The 25229-nt window shown below is 36.6% G+C and overlaps 1 protein-coding gene across 1 annotated transcript in view; it reads right to left on the bottom strand.

The window, feature by feature from the left end:
• Positions 1 to 25229, bottom strand: part of LOC120413447 (putative uncharacterized protein DDB_G0277255) — a 297006-nt gene that overhangs the window by 174234 nt on the left and 97543 nt on the right. The window contains exon 4 of the mRNA XM_039574280.2: positions 1448 to 1489. The gene's annotated coding sequence lies outside the window, so the exon portion shown is untranslated. The remainder of the gene's footprint in view (positions 1 to 1447; positions 1490 to 25229) is intronic.

Raw genomic sequence — 25229 nt, 5'->3', positions numbered from 1 at the left:
ACACCAATTCGATCAGAAAATTTATTCAGAAGAAACAGATTTTCGGATGCCTACGTACATATTTTTGTTTGTAAATTTTGTCAAGTTTCACTTGAAAATTGCTCGCAAGAAGCTGCAGAAAAAAAAAAACAAATATAAATATATTGGAATAGTGGAACACAACATTTTGATCACTTCGAACAAATTTTTTTGGACAAGACATAAGAAAGACTCAAGACGCAAGACTCAAGACTCAAGACTCAAGACTCAAGACTCAAGACTCAAGACTCAAGACTCAAGACTCAAGACTCAAGACTCAAGACTCAAGACTCAAGACTCAAGACTCAAGACTCAAGACTCAAGACTCAAGACTCAAGACTCAAGACTCAAGACTCAAGACTCAAGACTCAAGACTCAAGACTCAAGACTCAAGACTCAAGACTCAAGACTCAAGACTCAAGACTCAAGACTCAAGACTCAAGACTCAAGACTCAAGACTCAAGACTCAAGACTCAAGACTCAAGACTCAAGACTCAAGACTCAAGACTCAAGACTCAAGACTCAAGACTCAAGACTCAAGACTCAAGACTCAAGACTCAAGACTCAAGACTCAAGACTCAAGACTCAAGACTCAAGACTCAAGACTGAAGACTCAAGACTCAAGACTCAAGACTCAAGACTCAAGACTCAAGACTCAAGAGTCAAGACTCAAGACTCAAGACTCAAGACTCAAGACTCAAGACTCAAGACTCAAGACTCAAGACTCAAGACTGAAGACTCAAGACTCAAGACTCAAGACTCAAGACTCAAGACTCAAGACTCAAGACTCAAGACTCAAGACTCAAGACTCAAGACTCAAGACTCAAGACTCAAGACTCAAGACTGAAGACTCAAGACTCAAGACTCAAGACTCAAGACTCAAGACTCAAGACTCAAGACTCAAGACTCAAGACTCAAGACTCAAGACTCAAGACTCAAGACTCAAGACTCAAGACTCAAGACTCAAGACTCAAGACTCAAGACTCAAGACTCAAGACTCAAGACTCAAGACTCAAGACTCAAGACTCAAGACTCAAGACTCAAGACTCAAGACTCAAGACTCAAGACTCAAGACTCAAGACTCAAGACTCAAGACTCAAGACTCAAGACTCAAGACTCAAGACTCAAGACTCAAGACTCAAGACTCAAGACTCAAGACTCAAGACTCAAGACTCAAGACTCAAGACTCAAGACTCAAGACTCAAGACTCAAGACTCAAGACGCAAGACTCAAGACTCAAGACTCAAGACTCAAGACTCAAATTCAGCGAAAATTTAAACAAACTTTTTATTTTAATTACGTTTTCAGGTTTTTAAATGAAATATTTCTGTGGGCCAAATCTTACTTTCAAAAACTTTTTATTTAAATAACACACTATTTTATTTGATTTGAAAAATTACTGATCATAGAAATAATGGTCACTACATACCGTCGGTTACATCCCCTTTATTATTTCAGCTCGTTCAGTATCCTGCAAAAAAGAAAGAAAGAAAAGGAAACACATTTAGCATAAACAACAATGCACTTAATCATGTCATGTTATGTTTTGTTCCTCAAAGACGAAGCCAAGCATGACCTCGAGGGCATATCCCGCGTCCAATGAAGTAATAACCCTTCAGTACTCGCAACACCCGGCATGCGCTCTTCAACTTTCGCCTGGCTTATTCTAATTCCACAACTTACGCTCCCATAACCGGAGTAGCTTCAACGAGTTTATCCCCGCCGGGGTCGCGCGGTGCCAAAATCATATTTCAACCTCATGATTACTTCATTTAAGGCTGGTCGACAGGTCCGGGCGCTCGGGACGCCCCCGGGATGATTACTACCATGGGACATCAATTTCCAGGTCGTTTTGGAGCGGGAGTTACGCGATCGCAGCGGTAGCTCCCTGACAAATGGGTGCACAAACAGTGTACTACAGAGGGGTACGGTACGTTCACTTTTCGGTGCCTTCGGGGTGAAACCGGGTTGACTTGAATTTCTCTATTATGACAGGGGTCCTGAGTTGCCGTCATCAACACTTAATCAGTGAAATGGTGCGGTGTTGTAACTTTAGTTTGAGATCAATCAATCTGGGGGTATTTATGAGAAATTGCTGGTTTCGTCACCAATTTATTGTTACAAGTCTTGGCGCGTAAACTTCAACAAGTTTTAAAGCAGTGAATTCAATGAGCGACAACCGCACCGTAAGCGACGAACCCAGCACTCGTAGATTCATTAAGGTTCGCTTTCTTCCGAACAGTCAACAAACTTTCTCATTTATCAAAATATTAAGGCACAACAAGGCTCGGAGCCATCAATCTGCAGAACCATAATTTCCACCGCACAAATCCTTGGCATTAGAGTGTCCGTCGTCGTCGTCGCAATGCAATGTTGTGGGGTACATTATCATTAGCGGGACACGCCGCGCAGTATCCCTTATATGGCGTCGATAGATCTAGTTCCGACTCCTATTTGAAGCTGGTGAGGTTCAGATTCAAGGCGCCACTTTGTTTGACTGTTGAACTTCTCGATATGGTCATCGATATCGGTCGGGGTCGGTTCTGGTGGAGGTGCTTCAAAGTGTTTGTGGTAGATTTTGCGATTTGAAGTTTGTTATTAGATTGTACAAAGCGTGTCCTCGATAGAAGGTTGATCTTTGGTGGAATTTGTGCGGAAGTGTGGAGTCTGTGTGGAGTTGTCTTGTTCAAAAATGATATAACCTTAAATAATAACTGACTCTGATGGCGAAATGGCATTTTTAATCTCACACCAAATTGTGTGCGGAAATGATCGATATCAAAATATTACTCACACGCGATACCTTGCCATTTCTCGAAATGTCAGCAATCATGTTGCTGATATCTGATGCTGGTTTCACCCCTTCCCCCTCGCAGTCCAACATGACGCTGACGAAATTAAACTCAACCTTTCACGGGTCCAAAAAAACCGGCCACGGCGAATCCACCCGGCACACGACCGAGCATAATTTAAGTAAAAGTGTATCATTTTACATCAAACATGTCTCCCAGAGAGCTACATTAAGGCACACGTATCAACACTTGGCGCTGATTTTCGCCATGGTTCCGGTCCGGACACCTTTCAACGGGGTTCGACTTGATCTATAAGGGTCCCCCTCCATTTCTTCATCAGACCGGCGGCCCGCAAAACCGTGCAAATGCCAAAATTAATTTAAACCACTCTCGTCGTCGTCGTCGCCGTCAGCCTCAAGTCACAATTCGCAATGTCATTTCGAAGGCCTGGCGCGGGGAATCGCCGAAGGAATATATTAAATGGGAAAATTAAGGTTCACCAGAGAGCGATAGAAAAGGTATCACGGAGGAGCAATCAGCATAATCAATATATGCAGGAGGAGCGGGGTTAACATTTTTCGAGCGAAACATATCCCTCGGATCGCCGACACCACCTCAAACATAGGTTTGAACAGCCAAAGAGCATGCCGCGACGGGTTGAACGGCTGGTGTCTATTGGAAAGTACCTACCTCCATCTATACTCCCCTTTTTCGATCGGGCTGAGAGGTCAAACGAAATGTTTTGAAGGATGTCGAACATGTAACGCGGACGGCTTTCTTCCGGGAGTTGGAATACATAATATGCATCCATTGACGTAATGAGTGCAGTTTATGCAAATTAGTGGATAACGTGAGGTAGGATTTCGAAGTTTAGAAATATATCATCATTTACGTCGTATAGCTCATAAAAACGTTGATATTAGAAAAGAATACCTTTTTTTTACAAATTTATTTAATTATAAATTATAAATATCGGTACCATTTTTTTAATATTTGTGCAAAAAGGAACTCAAAACGCTTTAAAAATTGTTACTATAAAAATTAACAAAAAAATCGAACAAATTCCACATTTTTTGAAATGTGGTCCAAAAATTTAAAATTTGTAAATTGATTGAAAAGACCACAGCAAATTTTATTACAAGCTTTGAAAACATTGGATTAGGGCCGTTGATAATCATATTTAGCATGTTAGGACTCGCTTACAGAAAATTTGAATTATAATGAAATTCCGATGTACAACACCACAAAAAAAAGATTTTGAAAAAAAAAAAATTGGAAGCTAATAATTGAAAAACAACTGGACTTTTTTCATTCAAATGTGGAATCTATAGCTTGTAACTTCAATTTAAAACCAGCTAAAATCTAAAAGTTTTGGAGTGCTAATTTTTTCAACAGGTTTATCACTTTTTAAAAACCATTTAAACATAAAAATTGCGAATATGGATAACTGTGTTTATTTCATATGCATAATTATTCCTGTTTTTGAATTTTTGTTTTTTTTTGTTTCTCTTCGTTACTTTGTATTTTGATTTTTGTTTTTTTTTTTTGGTATTTTGATTCCGTTTGAAAACCGCGCACATTAAATTTTCATAAAAATTTGGCAATTGAATCATTTCCAAGCCACATCTGAGCAATTATTCTAGATCTTGGATTTCCGATCCAACTCGAACACTCTACATTATATTTTTGTTTTGTTTTTGCCATGTTTTTAGAAAATTTCAGAATAGGCCAAACATCTTTGACCAAACGATGATTTTTTTGAAAAAAGTAAAATAGAAAAAAAAAGCCAAACTATTTTTTTCTAATGTATGACTAATTTTTGCAATCGAAAAGGACGTCAGTTAAATTTTAATAAAGTGCACCGTTTTCAAATTACATCCAGGTATCTTTTTTGAAAAATATGGCATTTTTTAAATTAAAAATGTGCCCATGTTTGCAAATTAAATAAAAATAAATTTTTGAAAAGCTGAGCAAACTCACAACATTTGAACGATTTTCCACCAAAACCGGAAATGGATTTTTTATTTGGTTTTTGATTTTTTTTTCGATTGTTAGCCGGGACCGTGGTGTAGGGGTAAGCGTGATTGCCTCTCACCCAGGCGGCCTGGGTTCGATCCCAGACGGTCCTGGTGGCATTTTCGAGACGAGATTTGTCTGATCACGCCTTCCGTCGGAAGGGAAGTAAATGTTGGCCCCGGACTAACCTAAAGGTTAGGTCGTTAGCTCAGTCCAGGTGTAGGAGTCGTCTCCCTGGGTCCTGCCTCGGTGGAGTCGCTGGTAGGCAGTTGGACTAACAATCCAAAGATCATCAGTTCGAATCCCGGGGTGGATGGAAGCTAAGGTGTAAAAAGAGGTTTGCAATTGCCTCAACAATCAAGCCTTCGAACACCTAGTTTCGAGTAGGAATCTCGCAATCGAGAACGCCAAGGCAATGCTGTAGAGCGAATAATTTGATTTTGATTTTTTTTTTAATTTACAAGAAATCTCCCAAGATCCGTATTTTATTTTTATTTTTTTTTATATTTTTCAGGGGACATTATTTTGTCAAAAAATAACATTACAAATGACGGCAAAATTTGTGTCCATACTTTTCTATGGCTTAAAAGTCCAAAATACAAAAAAATGGTTAAAATTGGCCGACTTGCTCATTATGCTTTTCTAAACTTTATTGATTCTGCCTTTAGTTGCTGATATATGGCCATGAAACGTTGAAAACCAGGAAAAAATAGAATTTCTCAGTGTTGCTCCATTAGCCCTCATTTTTTGATTACAGATATCTTGGGAACTAACGGTTCGTTTTTCAACTTTCTTTTTAAAATTTTGGAATCAAACTATCATTTCAAAAGGGTGTAATATTGAATGTTTCTGCATAGAAGGCTTTTTTTTCAACAAACCCTTAAATAGGTTGAAGATGTGTATGCCTTTTCCGGAATTTTCTAAAAAGATGGGATTTTATATCCCTTTAAACAAAAAATGAATATTGTGTTTTATTAATTGAATTTTAAGTGACATAATTTAAGGGTGCAAATCAAAAAAGGAAGTTTTTGTCTTCTAATACCAAAATTGTCAACCTTCAGAGCCAATCCTGCAAAAATAGTCGAATTTCGTTGTAAATTATTCTGTAGACGGTAGTTTTGGAGATAATCAAACATTTTATTGAAAGTTCCCGTAAGCTCTGGTTGATGTGTGCCGTTAAGTGATTTAAAAAATCAGCAGATAATGTTTTTGGTGTAGTTCTTATCCATACCTACTACTTTGCCATAGATACTTTATCTATCAAGAAAAGTCATTCAAAAGATACAGATTTTTGAATTTTTACATACCGTAAACCGGGGTGAATTTGAAAGATTTCAATTTATTATTGGAATATTTTCCAACTGGTATGGTTTTTCTCAAGATTATTATTTTTTAAACATGTACTGGGGTAGGCCACACAAAGTCCATGCACTATTTTTGAAAAAAAGTTTTTTTTCAAAATGTTTAGAAAAATAATTACGTTAAAAATTCATATTTTAAATTCCGGGGTGACTTTGATAGTCATAGTTTTTCTTGTAAAAATCAGATTAAAGGTGTTTAAACTTTATTTTTATTTTTACGTTAAATGTACCATCACTAAGGTTGCTGATATAGTTTTTAAGAAAGAAAAAAAACAATGTTTATATTTAGTTAACTAAGTTTTTAAGCTTTTTAAAAAAATACATATAAACTTTGGGTAAAATTGTTAAAAAAAGTTGGAATTTTGGATGATATTTGTTAAGACTAGTTTTGTTTATGAAATTATCGATTAATATTGCATTTTAAACTGAATTCGCAGCACGAACCACAAGTTTTCACATTTTATATGAAATTTGTTCAACTGAAATTGCCTATAAATTTGGAGATTTTTTCGAATGATGTTTCAAAAACACATATTATTTAATATTTACAAACATATTTTACCTTCTCCTAGAGGAAAATTGTCATAAGAATCCGAAAATGCATTCCGTTTTCCGATTCAAAATCATGTTCATTGAGAAAATCATGACACTTTGAGAAGTTTTAAAATAATAACTTTCATCAACATTTTCTTAACTATAGTTAACTAACTTTTTAAACTTTTCAAAATTTTATGAAAAGTTCGGACGTATTTAAAAAATCTCAAACCTATCAAAGTCATCCCGTTTTACGGTATCATTTTTGTATGGACAGCTGTCGAATTTGTTTAGAAAATGTACAAACTGATGATGCCAAACGACTTCTTTGGGCAAATGCAATCACAGCTTTGAAAATAGTTATTTTTGTTCCAAACATTTTGTCAAATTTTCCATAGCTTCCCTAAATTCTGAAGCGCTCGGGAAAAGTGGGAAATCCTATATGAATGTTCACATTTGTCTTGAAATGGTCATATCGCCTGATTTTTTTAATTTTAAAATTTAGTTTTTTTCTTAGTTACTCCTTCCAATGACCATAATTTCAATCAACCTAGTACTACAAATGAAAGTATTGTATTTTCTTCCTATAAACTGGGCATTGTTTTCAACTTAATCATTTATTTTTGCATTGAAGAAGATGCGTCCATAGTTTTGTGTTTTTCATGTGTTTTGTAATCAAAATATTTCTGAATATAATCATTTTTTGGGGTAGGCGTGGCTGAATGGTTACGCTGTTCGCTTGGTAAGCGGAAGGTTCTGGGTTCGATTCCCATCTGCTCCTATCGAGAAATTATGGAAAGAAGGAATTCTGAACACTTGAATATGAACGAAAAATTCAATTGCTCGTGGCGGGGTTCGATTCCCCGTCCTTTGGGTCAGCAGACAAAAATGCTAACCACCAGACCATCGAGGCTAAGTTGACTAGAAGGATTAAGAAAGCTATAAGAATCCAAGAAACTTGATTGGAATCTGTGTACCTAAGAACAGGACATGCAATATTGAATGCAAGTTGAACAAGTTGGTTGCATAATTGTTAGGCGAATATTGAACTTTCAACACGACTAGAATTCACCACTAAAAGCTTGGTGAACCGAATTGGAAAGCTTCCAAAATGAATCCAAGAACATACGAAGAATTAAGGACTATAAATAGATTTGACCAGCCGCATCACTTACCACGGTGAATCCTGGCTTCACACCCATCTTACTAACACCCTCAAACCTCACGTGATACTTTGTCGAAGACGCAGCCGATTTAGCGGTCTTCATCACTCAAGTATCGGACTAAAATTCCTATCCACTTCCCCGTGTCTTACCACTGGTCGTGGCCGGCGCTGTGATTGGCTAGCATGATAGGGACATTTGAAAGTTGCGAAGTGGTGATGATTGGTTCGTACTCTTCATCTGTGGTCCACGGAGCAATTCTTGGAGGTCCTGGTCAATAACAGAGTAGCAACTACGGGTAGACACCAATGCTATGCTATGCTATGCTATGTTTTGTAATCAAAATATTTCTGAATATAATCATTTTTTGATAAACAGTTCTTGAAGAAAACTGAAAAGTCCTGAATAATCCAGAAAACATTTTTTTTAGCAATTTATTTCACAAAGCGTCCACGCTTTCCGACCATGTCATCATCTCCACCTCACGAAACGTATCGACGGCGTCGCCGGTTGACGTCACACCTCTTGAGAATGCACTTTCCAAGCCACCGAGCTGCTGCTCAGGAAGCAGAGCTGCTCAACGACAACAGCCAGGAAAGATGAGAGCTCACGAAAGGGAAGTAGAGCTACGACGCATTAAGGAAATAGTTTAGTGGTGCACTCTTGGAAATTGCACGCTGACTGACTGACTCTGACTCAGTATGATGAAGTGAGTGTTGGCTTTCTGGACTGAATGACGACGGCGAGGCCATTACGGGTTGTAATACATACCTTCTCTCGCTGCCTCTCTCCCTTAGGAAATTGAGGCGGAATGGGAAAACTACACGACGAGGCCGTAAATAATCAGAATTTTTTTTCGTGCGGTTTTGAGCTTGAGGAACCGAGACATTGGACGTGGATACTCGAGCATATACGAGTGAAGAAATTCAGCTGGGATTTGTGACACAGTGAAACAGAATAGGTCATAAAGTGGAGTCAACTAATTGCCGTAGGTTATTTAATTTGCTGCTCGCTTAAGCTGCTTGAAATATCTTTCTTTTGCCTTCCTCACTGAGGTAAGGCTATAATCCTGCTCTAAAAATGAACTTTGTATAAAAACGTCGTAGACCCACCTTCATGTATACATATCGACTCAGAATCGAAAACTGAACAAATGTCTGTGTGTATGTGTGTGTGTATGTATGTATGTGACCAACAAACTAGCTCATGTTTCTCGGCACTGGCTGAACCGATTTGACCCGAACCTGTTGCATTCGACTTGGTTTAGGGGCCCATAGATCGAGTTTTATAAAGATTGAAGTTTCGATAAGTAGTTCAAAAGTTATGTATAAAAATGTGTTTTCACACACCCAAAGGAAAAATATATCTCAAAATCTGCAACAGTGGATTTGCTGCAGAAAATGTCACATTTTATAACATTTTTTGCAGCAAGCCCGTAGATCATTTTTGCCCGCGTGTAAAAATTTCAGCGATCTGCAGTTCTCACCAACACATATAACGCTGGACCGTCCCCGAGCAACACTCCAAAGAGAAGAATATGTTGGTGCTCTTTCACTCATATTTCATCAAGCGTCCATGGCGCGGTGGTAGCGTGTCGGATCAATAACCAAGAAGTTGGTGGTTTAATCCTCCTTCTGTTAAGAATTTTTTTTTGTGAAATACAACCAAAAAGCCTTCGGTAATGTCGATAATTGTCGGTAACGGGCAAAAATTTCATACCCCTATATCGCAAAAAAAGCATGAGGACAGTTTTCATGCAGATTCTGATATACTTTCATGCCGCCATGCATCACAATCATGCGACCGCCGTTTGGGTGCATATATCCGGATCTCACTTAAATGTATGTAAACTATGTCCGGATCCACCATCCGACCCATTGTTGGTTAGGTTATCAAAAGACCTTTCTAACGAGTCTAAAATATTGAAGATCTGGCAACCCTGTCTCGAGATATGGTCACTTAAGTGACGTTTATGTACTTTTTTATTCCGGATCTAAAAAATAGATGAAATTTGTGTACAACCCCATCAAATCAGCCATTGTTGGAAATGAGTGAGGAAGGCTCCAACCGATGTCTGAAGCAACCCGACTCCAAAAGGCGTTGTCAAAAGACCATTCCAACGGTCTAGGACAGGTGAGAGACGAGCAAGGCACTCTCACTGTCACAAACAAGGAAACACTGCAAGTACTCATGAGTACGCACTTTCCAGAATCAACTGAAAGAGAGGAGGATGCAGCTAGTACCCGGACTGCAGATGGCGTATGGTGTCGACCATCAAGAGAGTCAGTCCACCTAGCCCGTCGAATGTTCAACCAGTCTTCAATCAGATGGGCCCTCGGCACATTTGAACCACTGAAGGCTGCAGGACCCGATGGCATCCTTCCAATCTTTCTCCAAAAAGCAGCCGACACCATAATGGCTGAGTTGATCAACTTACTTCGAGCCAGCTTCACCCTGGGCTACATCCCTCGAAGCTGGCGCAAAGTTAAGGTGATCTTCATACCTAAGGCCGGCAGAAGTGACCCCACGATGCCAAAAGCCTTCAGACCCATAAGTCTGACAGTGACGCTGCTCAAGCTTATGGAGAAAATCACGGATAACCACATCCGGGCGGAGTTCTTGAAGGACTTCCCTTTGCATAAACACCAATATGCATACCAAGCGGGCAAATCGACCGAAACTGCCCTACACGCGTTAGTGTCACGTATCGAGAACGCACTGAAATATAAAGAATCTGCACTTTGTGCTTTTCTTGATATTCAGGGCGCTTTCGATAACACTTCGTACACAGCCATCACCCAAGCAGCAATTACTGTTGCCAAGCCTTATTTGCAACTAATTCAAAACAATCCAAAATTGCTGTGGCAACATTCACGCAACACTTCTGGAGACAAAAAAAGCGCACTGCAACGAAGCGATTGGCAACAATTGCCAGATAGTTGTAAACGTGTTACAGCAACGTTTCTGATGCACTGTAGTCAAATCATGGTGTTGCAACAATGTGACAAATATATTGCAAATATGTCACCATATTGCTGAAAATTTGGGTTGCTTGAAATGAAACGTGCAACCGAAATGGTTTCAAGCGCAACAAACTTGTAATTAAATTCTAAATAAAAATGTTTCCACTTTTGTATCGCTGCAAAACAAAAAAGGATAAGTCTTGAAAAATGATCGCACATTATTTTTCTTTCCCAACAAACAAAATCAGTTTTGTGAATGTATAGAAGGTTTATTTCTATTGCCATTTCAAGTTTACCGAGTAAAATTGCATTCTACTCATAATTATTTCATGCGCCATCAAACTTGTTAAAATTTGCTATCTATTTTTGAACCATGTCAAAGGCAAAATAAAAAAAAAGTTAGCTGATATATGTAAAAAGTGTCTGAGTTCTTATTCAAGCTACTCAGAATATCGATTATCATGCCAAAATTATAAAAAGTAGGATTAAATAGCTGTAAATTGATTATTAAATCCATTCTTTACTTTCACCATCATGGCGCATCGTATGTGCAGGGTTGTATTCAGGAACCTTCATGAAATGAGCTATAAGTAAATGATTTTAATTAAATTCTTTTTCATTAGGAAATAAGGATAAATTGAAATATGTACCGTCATCTGGGGTAAAACAGGACAAATAGGGTGAATTGGGACAGATGTTGTAGCCTTGTGAATGCATAATATATGGATATTTTTGGTTAATTTCGGATAAAACGGTCACAAAACAACCAAAATAGTGTATCGTTTTTTAAACTTCAAGCTTTTAAGTGCTCTACAAACTGCTGTCCCAATTCAGACTGTAATCCCGATTCGTCCCAGTTAACAGTATCATAAATCACTAAGCGCAAAATGAGGACTAAACTAATTGCTCCCAAACATTGGGGAGTTGTTTAGGACACCAAAAGGAACTGAAAAATTGCTGTGCTCACTAAATTTAGACAACTTTGTTTTTTCAAACAACCATATTACACCCTATTGCCCCACCTTCCTTGAATATCTGGGCATGCTAGTGCTTTAGGGAGTATTTGGTCAAAATAATCTGTTTTGCAACAGTGCAAATTTAAATGAAAATTGATTTTCCAAAAATGATGCTATTCTTGAGCTTTGGTGTCTTGATAAGGAAAAAAGGAAAACAACAACTTTCGGCTTTGTTGAGATAAGAGTGGTTCACGATTAACGATTACCCTATGTTTTATAAAATCTAATTTTTCAGGGTTATTTTTGGATTTTTTTTTTCTCTCCTACAAATTTGTTGGGCCTGCCAATTTAAGTAACTTTGTCGAAGACACCATAATTTTATCTCAGTTGAGATGAAAGGTATTAAATTACAAATCAAACCTGTTTCAAATGGTTCTGATCAAATAAGGCCTGCATTCAATGGGAGAGGGTTTTTTTTCCTCTAAAACAGGGGTGACCAAAGAATGGCCCGCGGGCCAAACGCAAGGTGATTTTTTGTGGCCCTCGGACCCGTTTTGATTTATCATGTAAAATGGTCTGAGATTTTATACTTTTTTAAAATAATGGCTTTATTTAAACATTTTTATGCTAATCTTCTAGTAAATATTATCAAAACATTCATCAATTTTTTTTTGGAAATTCTGGCTTTCAGGATAAGGCAGACAAAATATTGACAAAATTTTTCTCTAAAAATCATGGGCATAAATATTGTTTCAAAAAACATCAAAAACTGGAAATTTAAGTGCAATCATCTGAAATCAATTTAAAATGTAAAGATGATTAAATGTTTTTTCGCTAAAATGTTTTTTTTTTGTCGAATATTACATTTTTTGAGAATAATGATTGCAATTCAACTTTACGGGTGCTTAAAACATGTTCTAACATTTTTTTTTTTGCTGAAATGTTGAAATTCTGGCTCTTAATGATTTTTTATTAGTCACACTTAATTTAAAGATAAAATTACGCTGTTACATGAATTTTGCAGATTACATGTCATCATTTTCGAATTATAAAAATACTATAATTCTTATATAAAAAGACATTGGTGTGTTCCTTCTATGGTTTTACTGCTACAGCAAAACGCAGAAAAATCATTTTTAAAACTTTTGGAACCAATTAACGTCATGATTCGAAATCCGGACACTTAGTACCATATTGTTTTTGTTATAGCTGGCAAAAAATCATGTAATAAGTTGGAAATGTACAAATATCATCAGGATTTAGTATCGACAGTCAGTTTTAAGAGAATGCATGCAAAACATGTCTTTTCTAACCATTTTTCATCAGAATTTGAAAATTAAAATTACTTGTTGTGCTTCGAATCCCGGACACTGTTAAAAGCTGATTCGAAATCCGGACACTTTTGCTTCGAATTCCGGACACTCGATTTTGCTTATGAATCGCACAAATTTGGATTGAAATGTTAGTGAATGGCATTCTTTAGGTCTCAAATAAGCTGTTAACATCAAAACAATCGATAGTTTATGTAAAAATTTGCTAGATTTTAAGGAAATCAAAAACATAAATTTTTGCTTTGCCTTCCCGATGCTTCGGACGCCTTTGAAATATTTCAATTGAAATGTTTCGCATTTTTGGTAAACTTATAATTTTATTTTATTTAATTGTTTTGGCATTAACTACCGCGTTTAAACAATTTTTAAATGAAAATTGATGTTAAAATTCATCAAATAACACAGTTTTGACATTCATAATGCGAACTTATATCCAAATAATTGATAAAACAAGTTGAAGTGTCCGGGTTTCGAAGCGTCCGGGAATTCGAATCATGACGTTAATTGGTCCAATAACAAAGGTTTATCGTTCATCCCTCCCAATTACGTCCCTGTTATTTGCCGTTCCAACAAATATTCAAAATATTTGCTGTATTTAGATAATGTAGCAAAAACGTTTCAGATATGTTGCAAACACTTCAAGCTTTCTTCTGTTTTGTGTAATGTTGTGGCAATATAATGGCAACAATAATTTCACATTTTTTTGGTAATGTTATTTTAACGTTGTATTTATGTTCCCACCGCAACAACCCAGCTCCTGCAAATTTGCTTTGTGCTAGAGCTGTCAAACAAAACAAACTGAAAAAGTCAACCACAAGGTGTATACAACCAGACATAGAAGTACAAAAATTGTCGTGTTTTAGACTAGTTTCTTTGTAGGTTTATGTTACTTTTATTCAAAATATAGAAAGTTATCATAAATACATAGTTTGCTTCTGGTTTACAAATGTAGCACGCGGTAATCAACCGATTTCAAACGCTGTTCCTAGAGTGCAGATCTCACAACGACAAAGTGCATCTGTCGGCTTCGCTTCTTCTAGATTTTGTCGTCACACTGCAGCTACTTCTGCTTCTCTTTCCGGACGTTGTGCTGTCCTAACTGGTCCTGCTCCTGTTTTGGAACCGGTTCTTAATCTTCGGTTCCGGCATGCTCTGTTTTTCTGCTGCTTTGTGATCTATCCGATGGGGAATGAATGGTCCATTCCGTCCTCGTCATTCCGAGCGTTTTTCAGTTTCTTCCTTGCATTGCGACCGCTGGGTTTTGAAACGGGCCGTACTGAAAGATTCCTTTCTGGAGGAAACGCAATACACAAACAAAACTTTCCAGTTTGGAAAATATAAAAAAAAATCCGCGAACACTCAATCATTTTTCTTCTCAAGCTTTCGACTAAAACTCTGCTTTCTTAAATATTGTTATATTTTTGTTGCGAAAACGTTGCAATAGCTATTATTTCAAGAGCATTTGTTTTCGAGTCTAAAACGATGCTTCACTGAAGAAACGTAGCTGAAACATAGTTGTGACATATTTGGCATCTAAATATAAGATTGTTGTAGCTTAGCTTTCTGATCCCTAGTTGCAACTTATTTTGAACTTAGTCATTTTGAGCATGTTGCGCATTGCTACTTGGGCAATGAAGCGCTCCGGTCGAGGAACGTCGATGGAACAACTGCGAGCTGGATTCATGCTATGCTTACGAGCAGAGAGATTTCAGCATCGCTAGGAGACACATCTATCACAATAACAGCAGCCAAAGGCTGTCCGCAAGGGGGAGTACTCTCTCCTTTGCTTTGGCTGCTGGTGGTAGATAGTCTTCTAAGAAAACTTACACTACTCGGCTACGAAGTCATTGGATATGCTGACGACGTAGTCTTAATCATCCGGGGGAAGTACGACGGAACGTTATCGGACCGTCTACAGTCAGCTCTAAACTGCACCATGTCGTGGTGTGAGCAGGAAGGGCTGACAATAAACCCCAACAAAACCGTGATAATCCCGTTTACTAACAGGAGGAAACACGACCTTAGGCCGCCTACCTTGAAAGGAACCCAACTGACCTTCAGTTCTGAGGTCAAATATTTAGGAGTAATCCTTGACAAAAAGCTGAACTGGAATGCACATCTGGACTATGCGGTAAAGAAGGCAACTACTGCTATCTGGGCGTGCAACAAAATGCTCGGCAAAACCTGGGGACTTAAACCGAAACTTGCATTCTGGTCTTACACCACCATCGCTCGACCTAGGGTAACCTATGCGTCGACCGTTTGGTGGCCGAAGACTGAACAGAAGACATGTCAGTAGAAGCTGACCAAGCTCCAACGACTGGCATGTCTCTCTGTAACGAGTGCAATGAAAACAACCCCCACCGCGGCCATGGAAGCCATGCTATGCATTCTGCCTTTACATTTACATGTGAAGCAGGAGGCAGCGCTTGGCGCTCTACGACTAAAACGGTGTAACAACTGGGTGGAAGGAGATGGAACGGGTCACTCGCGGATCGTGAAGGCTTTTGACATTTCCCCCCTTGCAACTTCAGTCTCGGACTGCATGGAGGTGAGGCCCAACATGGACATTCCATATGAGGTGATTGAAACAAATCGCCAAATGTGGAGTAATGGAGGACCTACACTTCCAGAAGGAACTATTCGTTTCTTTACGGATGGTTCAAAAATGGGCACTTCTACTGGAGCTGGAGTCTTCGGTCCTCGAACCAGGGAAACCATATCTATGGGAAAGTGGCCTACCGTTTTTCAAGCAGAAGTGTATGCCATACACATCTGTGCGAGGACGTGTATTATGAGAAATTATAGACACGCAAAAATCGGTATTTTCTCGGATAGCCAAGCTGCACTATTGGCATTAAAATCCTCTCTGCGAATCCAAACTTGTTTGGGAGTGCGTCGCTTCCCTCAGGGAACTTGCTTCTCGGCATAACAGAGTCATGTTGTTTTGGGTCCCAGGGCACTGCGGCATTGAAGGCAACGAAATGGCTGATGAACTTGCCAGACAAGGCTCATCAAACATCTTCGTGGGTCCCGAGCCGTTCCTTGGAATCTCAAAAAGTGCCGTGAAGCAAGAAATAACTAATTGGGGACAATCGCAAATCGCTTCAATCTGGGGCGAGATGCGAGGATTGAGACAAGCTAAAACTTTTATCACTCCAAGTCCTTCAATTGCCAGGAAACTTCTTGGCTTAAACCGTAGGGAACTACGAATACTCGCAGGGTTTCTAACAGGACATTGTCCTGCCAGATATTACCTGCACAAAATCGGCAGGTGGCCTAACAACCTCTGTCGTTTTTGTTTAACTGAGCTGGAAAGCTCGGCACATTTACTCTGCTTCTGCGGAGCACTTGTGTCTCGAAGGCTGCGGTTCTTTGGATCGCACCTTCTTACGCCGTACGATGTATGGCACCACAGCCATCCCAAGAAGGTCATACAGTTCATCGACTGTATTGCGCCGAATTGGGATAAACCATGTCTGCAAAATAACCCCTCGTCTTCCGATCCAATGGATACGAGTAATTTGTAGTATGGACAGTAACCAGGGTACATCACAAAAGATAGCCTTCTCAGGTGGTCGCAGTGAACTTAACCCAATGCCCATTGGGCAACAAAAAAAAAAAAAAAAAAGGCTCCAACCACATAGGTGGATTAAGTTAGTTTTATATTTTATATTGCAGTTTAAAAAAATCTTCAGAAAAACTAACGTTTTTCGCTTCGCTCCAAATCAAACATCATAAATTTCCAGCCACTTTAGGCCACCGGGCATGTTCGGCTGCACGAGTCCCTCGAGATATCGCAATTTCTCAACATATTTTCTTTAAATTATGACACAATAACAAACCGTCACCGACACCACCACCGTCCAACTTCCGAACGAAAGTGAAAATTCATTCCGAAACCGTTTTGTCACGATTTTCCTCCCCCCACCTCCCCCCTCACAATGTCAGATTGCATGTCATATGCATCCCTCTTTCCGCTTGTTGAAAGTGAACGAAAACGGAATAATTAAATCAAAACTCGGTGGACCCCTCGGCGTTGAATTTGTTGGTTTGTGTTGTTGTCGTGCGGGTCCCTCGAAGGCGTCGCGACGGACTAGAGATGACGTCCGTAGTCGAGAGTGGTGGCCGGGAGCATAAACCGCGGATCGTAATATTGATTTGTTGGTTGTTTTTGAGCGCGAGTTTGATATTATTGGCTTGGATTGGGGATTGGTGGTGGTGGTGGCAGTGGCATGCAATCGTAAATAGTTGCAAGAGGTAGGAATTGGGGGGCTTGAAAAAGGGAAATAGAACGAATTAATTTCTACGCCTGAAAACATAAACGATGTTTTTTGTGTGTGTAGAAAATGGTGCAATGCTGTGAAGGGCAATGAACCCGGGATAGATTAAGCACTGACGCAGAAAAAAAAAAATGTTTTGCATCAATTTAAAAAACAGTTGTAATATTTTTAGAAAAAGGAAATTAAAGTTTAAAAATGCACATACAATTCAAATTGTATTTCTGGAGTTTTTTTTTTGAAAAGATCCTTTGAAACAAATTTTTATTTTTTGCGTTTTGAGTGTTTTTGAATACCCCTGACTCAAGGCGGTTCTAAAAACACCCAAAAAGCAAAAATTGAAAATTTTGATTATAGGACCTTTAAAAAAAACTCTATATTTGTATGCGAAAATAATCACTTTTAGTACATGATGTGCATTAAGGATACTGCAAATTTGGTCAATTTTGGCCAAAACTTGATAGAGATATGAAGGAATGTGAATATAGGTTAAAAAAACGAGGCATACAAATATCACTAAGCACTGCGTGGACAAAATTTTTGGGATGAAAACATATCAAGTTGGTCCTTTGTACATGATGAATGCTGTTTTTTTTTTTAGAATTTATGATTGTATAAATAATATCATATTTAAAAACACGTAGGGTACAAGCAAATAATTTTAATGATTATATCTCAAGTCCCTGAATTCGGCATTTCAATGAAAAAATGGATGTAAAAAGCATGTTTTACAATGAAAAAAATTCAAAAAATCTATGTTTCATGATTATTCGAAAAATTTTAAAACTTGTCTACACATGCTATAAATAATTATCGACGCAGAAAAATTGATTTCAAATAGTTTTTTAATGACATGTCTATTTTTGTAGAAATTTTTAAAGTGCTTTGTTTTCGAAGTTTTTTTGATAAAAAAAAGTATTTTTGGCCTCTTATTTTTTTTGAACATAAATTTTTAAAAATATTTGCAACGGCTTAACTATCTGATCTATTTAATTTTTAGAAAGCAAGATTTCAAAATTCTTTATCTTAATGCACACGACGACTCTTGAGTGTCTTCTCCCAAAATTTCAGCAGATTTAGAGCCACTCAGAAACTCATTTCTTGTTTTCAGATAAACTTATTGCAAGTTTGATACAATCATTACGTAATTAAATTACGTCTGCCCACTCAAATTATGCAAAAGCAAAACCTTGTTGGAACCTCTAGAAGTGATGAAAGGAACATTCGTTCCTGTCTAAATATTTTTTTGAAAAATTTAAAGTGCACGTGTTTCTGCGAAACTCAAATTTTATACTTCTCCTCGAGTTGAACATGCGCAGTCAATTTTGACAATTTTTGTAGGTCAGTGTTATCAGAAAATAGTTTAATTTGTTTTGTGATTTTTTCTGGTATGTTTCTTAACATTAAACTTTTTTCTGCCCAAACATTTTTGTTTCCTGATTTTTATTTTAAACTTGACATTTTTACCAACTTTTACTGGACGATAAAGTTTACTTCTCATTTTTTATGTTTTACTTTTCGAATTTATAGTAATAAGTGTTTTGATCTTGTTAAGATTTCTTGCTGATTTTTTAAAAGCCTTTTCTTTGACCTCCTAACATAATCTTTTTTCTATTTGATCTTTTTTCAGATTTTTTTTGGATTGAAAAAAATGGATGTTTATCGAATTAATTCATATTAACAGTTTCAACAATTTCAAAAAGTACAAATATTATCTAATTTGGCTGAATAAAAACTTAACAACAACAAAAAAAATACACGACATAAAACTGCAATGATGACAACTGCCATTAGAATTTTTCAATGTTTACATCTAGCTTTGTCACAATTGAGGAATTTAACTTTTTAAGTGCAACGTCTGCCAACCTTTTTCGGCTGTCTAATATTGGATCATAAACAATTATTCGCGTCGGGATTAAACATTTAAAAATACTAACAACAAACTAAATAGAAACTAATTCGACAGCAACATTTAGTTGCTTTAGAATAAACCTTCAATCGTTAAAATATTAATTCCGCACATTAACTAAACGGGAAATGTCTCAACAGCAGCATCCGATTGCTTGCCTTGAGAATAATAGTTTATCCGTTAATCTCACTTATGTCAATGGTCGTATTGCTTGCTTAGGGCGAATCCCAGACCTTTACCTATCACAACTACCAACTCCCCGCGACACTTACGCAACCTTGTTGTTTGTATTCGATCAAATTTGGTCAAACGGTCAATTTGGTCGAGTTCCACAATAGGGCTGGGAAAAAGAGCCTGCGGTTTCGCTACCTTTTTCTAAGTAAGTCAAGCATCAACATTTCCCGTGCTCCTAATCCTTATTCCTCCCCGGTGAATGGTGGAGATGGGAGCGGCCGGCAATGGATGGCTCTCATGATGCTGCCTGTCCTGTTCGAGTAGAATTGGTTTTAATTCCCTTTAATCAATTTCTAAGCAACCTGGGCTGGACAATCATCACGAAATCCAGTCTGCAACCCGCTAAGATCACCATCTCCATGCGAATGCAAATGCGAATGCGAATAAAAAGCAAAAACTTTTTTTTGGGAAATTGTTGAATAACTGTAATGATAACATTTTCTAATTTGTTTTTTTGAATGATCACAATTTATATTCGTCACAGTTGAGGGATGTAATAATTTAAATACTAATAACTCATAAAATCAACATTGTTGGAAATTATCATGCTTTGAATGATCAATCATTCTTTTTGATGCAAGCATTAAAAAGTGCATTAAAGCATATTTCATATTTGTAGTTGTTTTTTAAAAGGTCCAATAAACCAAATTTCCAGTTTTTGCTATTTGGGTGTTTTTGAAACCGCCTTGAGTCAGGGGGATTAAAAAACGCCCAAAAAGCAAAAACTGAAAAATTTGGTTTATTGGACATTTTCAAAAAAAAAAAAAAAACTTCTGATATTTTTCTATTTCAAACAAATAGTTTGGCCTTTCTGACAATGAAAAAAATGGAATGGCTCTGATGAAAACCGTTTCAAGCTAGATTATTAACATATAATAGAAAGATTTGAACTTTTTGAATTTGTGTTCGAATATTCATAGAGTATAGAAACTTTAATCCTTTAAAAATTGTTTAATAAGATTTCAAAGCTTGAGCTGGCCACTTTAATTTCGTTCGAATTTGTGATTAGATTTTTTTTCAATCAGAATAGAAATAATCGAAATAATTGTAACAAGCACTCCAATCTGTCTCTCCTACGCCCATTGTGCAACTTGGTTGGAGAAAACTCGATCGATCGGTATGAGTGCGATCACAGCCCGCAGGGGGCGGCGGCAGCAACCGTTGTCGTTGCCCGCGCACAAACCGAGCCACAATACCTGTTCCCCGCTAAAAATAACAACGGCTCGTGAAATGGACTCCTCCGAGATGGCTCCGAGCGTGTCACGCTATTGCTCTCTCCCAAAACAGGAACATATTCCACGCTGGTGGTGGACAACACTTTGAATTTAATGTTTTTGTTAGAGTAAAGGGAGGCATATTTCACCTTTCGAATCTCTGTTTCGCGATTTTTTAAATTTGGTTCCGAAATACTTTCACAATCCCTTTTTTTCAGACCCCCAGGACGAACGTCCCTCCGCCGCAGATGGCGCTTTCAACGGGCAAAATCGTGACAATTCCGTCTATCTCGGGGGTTGCATCTAACCGCAGCCTAGCCCAACCGCGAGAGTGCAATAGAAATCGCCCTCCGTTTGACAATATTGGCGGTGGGAACACTTTTACGACCTTCCCCTTGCGCGAGGAGGAGGTCAGAACGTTTGATCGCCATCTTCGGCGCGCTCTCCCACGGCACACGGAGATGAAGCCAAATGATGGGAGATCTTCGCGCGGGACATCGGAAAGATTGTCGTGAGATAACCATTTCCAATGACCATAAATTTGAAGACCCCGAAACTTCAAGTTCATTGCAATTTTTTTCGCGCGCGAGCAGATTTCTCCCCGGTAATAACTTTTTCTTTCGGGCCCTGGGGCGTTTCATAGTTCTGCTGCTTTCCCCCAGGAAAATCTGGAACGACCATCGTTGGAGACACGTTTGTGGTCCAAATTAAGTTGGTTTTTTTATTACGGATTTTTGGCGGACGACGATGTGTTCCAAAGCTGGCGACAGGAAGCTCACCCTGGGTGCGGTTACGATCGCTGATCAGATGAAGATCGTTTCCGCGAAATGGTTAAATTTGCCTGGAAGTGGCCTGGAAAGATGTAGAATTTGGCTCGATTCATCTAGCTGTATTGTACGGTGAGAAGTATTCTTTCACTTATATGTGGATTTATTTAGTATATAATCAGTCTATTTTTTCAAATATTTTCCCCTAGGCCTAAATAGTTTACGGTGCTTTAACAATAACTATAACTTTCATGCTCGTTAAAGTTATATTTTTTTTTCTCTAGATCTTCAGCTGAAAGGTTTTCCAAATCTCTGAATGGCAAATGTAACATCCTGGAGCAGAACTATGAAATTCTAATAAAAAAACTTATTTGATTGAAAAAAATAATTGTGTTTAATATGAGGATTACATAAACCTTAATCTACATTTTATTTATATCTGAATTCATCAATTTATTTAACCTTTTCGGAAAAGAAATAATATGATAAAAATTGCAGCTTCTTTGTGAATGTTTAATTTCTAAAACGAAAATATTATATTGGTGAGATCAGAGTCTTTAAATCTGCACCAGGAAAAAAAACGGTAGGTTCCGTAAGAAATACAAGAAAAAAAAAATCAGAAAACTTCAACATTTCGATTGAAATTTATGATCAATTAGCTTAGAGCAATTTGAAATGCATTCTCTTGTGTTTAGAATAATTTTAAGATTGTTTGGGTTTATTTAACCCTCTATTGCCCATTTTTTTCGGAGGTCATTTAGAGAAACTTTTGCTTCACAAAAAACTTTACTTCTCTTGATTCATGTTTTCTTGTTTCATTTTTTAGTCTTTTATTTTGCAATTATCTTGTTTAGTTTATGTTGGTTTTTGATAGGTTTTGACTTGCTCTACTACCTCCTATCATTTCAGTCACTTTTTCAATTTTTTGCTTGTTTTTCACATTTTCTACTTTAGAACGATACCATTACCATTTAAACTGTAAAGAAATGCTTAGAGGCATAGTCTGGTACAATATAAAAATTACTGCATACTTAATTTCACATAATATAGAGAAAATGTTAGTAAAAAACACAGCCAAAGTTGACCCCAGAAAAAATGACACTTTTGAAAACATTGGCAAAGTCACATAAAACAAGTCAACCTTTCAAACGTTGAGTTTTCTTGAATTTTAGGATTTTTTTCAATGCTTTTTAAACATCAAAAATTGGTTGTAAAGTGTATTTTTGGCGAAATTTTAGATCGAAGCCCGGCTAGAGACGGGGTTAGGTTGTAGAGGGTTAAAACCATTTGAATTTTAGTGAACAAACGGTGTATAGTAAAGCAAAAAGTTTTCTCCGCAATTTTTTGCGTCTTAATTTAAATTTTTGAGATCTGTACAACTGTGCATTTGGCAACAATTTTTTCATTGAAATTTTGAAATTCTGGGTTGTAATTTAAGTTTTTATGTTTTCCTGTATTTTTGAAATACAACTTTTATTACAAAAGTACACAAAATTTGAGTTGTTGCAATATGAGTATTAAATGATCGCGTGTTTTTTATATACTCTGATAGAAATTATATTTCCGTAGAAATACTCTAATTTTTCACGAAACGTTTTTTTAAGAAGTACTAATTGTTTTTTACAGGTTAGTTTTCAAATGAGCGGGAGTTTGACATAAATTTCGATGAAAATAATACAAATTTTGGAAAATACTGAAATTTTTTACAAAACTTTGTATATTTGAAAATAAAACTTCATCGATTTTTTTCATATATTTCTATTGGAACAATACACATTTTTAAAAATACTTTAAATTCTCGCTAAAGTACTTTTTTTGAAAAAGTACCAACAATTTTATGAATTGTAAAATGGGTGTCGAATGATCGGGAAATTTGCCTATAATTCAATTTTGAACCATTTTTTTTTCATCAAACTTTTATTAAAAGAAGTACTGAAAAAATAGTTTTTTACAAGTAAGTTATCAAATAAGCGGGAATTTTTCATACATTTCGATATAAATAATACATGTTTTGGAAAATACTGAACATTTTCACATAACTACGTATTTTTGAAAATAAAAAAAACTTTTTTGTGGATCAGGAATTTTTCATAAACTTCGATAGAAAATACTGAAAATATTCACAAAACTACGTATTTTTGAAAATAAAAAAAAACTTTTGTGTAGATCGGGAATTTTTCATAAACTCCGATAGAAATTATAGTTTTGTAGAAATTCTCACATTTTTCACAAAACTTTTTTTTTAAGAAGCTCTGAATTTTTTTTTATATAATAGTTTTCAAATGAGCGGGAATTGGAAATACATTTCGATGAAAATAATACAAATTTTGGAAAAAACTGAAAATATTCACAAAACTACGTATATTTGAAAAAAACACTTCATCGATTTTTTCATATTTTTCTATTGCAACAATACTAATTTTTGAAATTAAATATGTCTTCATTAAACATTCTCATAATAATTACATTTCATTTACATTCTAAGTGGTTTGGCTAAATGCTCTTCACCTTTATTGTATTTTTCGTTTTATTATTAACTGTACACATTCATGTATTTACTTCAAATTGTTTTACATTTTTGCATTGAATCGAAGGCATTTGGGCAAAAAAAATCACTTTAATTGCAACAATACACATTTAAAAAAAAATTAAAATTCTCGCAAAAGTACGTTTTTTGAAAAAGTTTCAAAAATTTTATTGATTGCAATATGGGTGTCGAATGATCGGGAAATTTGCCTATAATTCATTTTTTTTTCACTTATATTTTTTCATCAAACTTTTATTTAAAGAAGTACTGAAAAAATAGTTCTTTACAAGTAAGTTATCAAATGAGCGGGAATTTTTCATACATCAGGAGCGTTTGGTACGGTATGTCCACGCATCCTTCTTCCCCTGTAGATTCTGTGAAATGTGATCCGTTCTCAGAATCCTCTCTGCGGTAAACACAACGCAGTAGGGCTGGCCGCTTTAATTTTTGCAATATATTTTCGGGTGTTCTCGGATGTACTGCAATTATTAATATTGACAAGAAAAGTGCTTGGGGCGTAATCTTATCACAATACTTTCCAGCATGCTTTCATCGGACTGGCTGCGTTTGTGTTAGATTAGATTAGATTAGAAATGAGCGGGAATTTTTCATACATTTCGATAAAAATAATACAATTTTTGAAAAATACTGAAAATTTTCACAAAACTACGTTTTTTTGAAAATAAAAAAATACTTTTTTGTTATATTAATATTAAATTATCGGAATTTTTAAATACATTTCGATTGCAAAAAACACATTTATAAGAATACTTGAAATTTTCACAAAACTTTGTATTTTCGAAAAAGTACTAAAATTTTTATTAATTGCGATATATGGTGTCAAACAATGGGATTTTTTTTTCTAAAATTCGAATGTTATCATATTTTTTTTCAAATGTGTAGATTTTTTAACGAATCTACGTAGTTTGGAAATAAAAAAAATGTTTTGAATAAATTAGATACCAAATGGTCGTGAATTTTTCATCACATTTAAAAATATTTGGAACAGCCTTATCACTTTTGAAATGTATGAAAATGGCAATCATTTGGTATCCGTATCGTAAAAAATTGAAGCTATGAGAAAATTTGAAGTATTTAAAAAAACATCGAAAAATTCTCGATCACTAAACAAAAATTAAATATTGAGATTTTTTTTAGAATAAC

The sequence above is a fragment of the Culex pipiens genome, chromosome 3 (assembly GCF_016801865.2).
Source record: "Culex pipiens pallens isolate TS chromosome 3, TS_CPP_V2, whole genome shotgun sequence".
In the NCBI taxonomy this organism is placed as follows: Eukaryota; Metazoa; Arthropoda; class Insecta; order Diptera; family Culicidae; genus Culex; species Culex pipiens.
The sequence above is the reverse complement of the archived record's forward strand: the minus strand, read 5'-3'. Positions and strand labels throughout refer to the sequence as shown.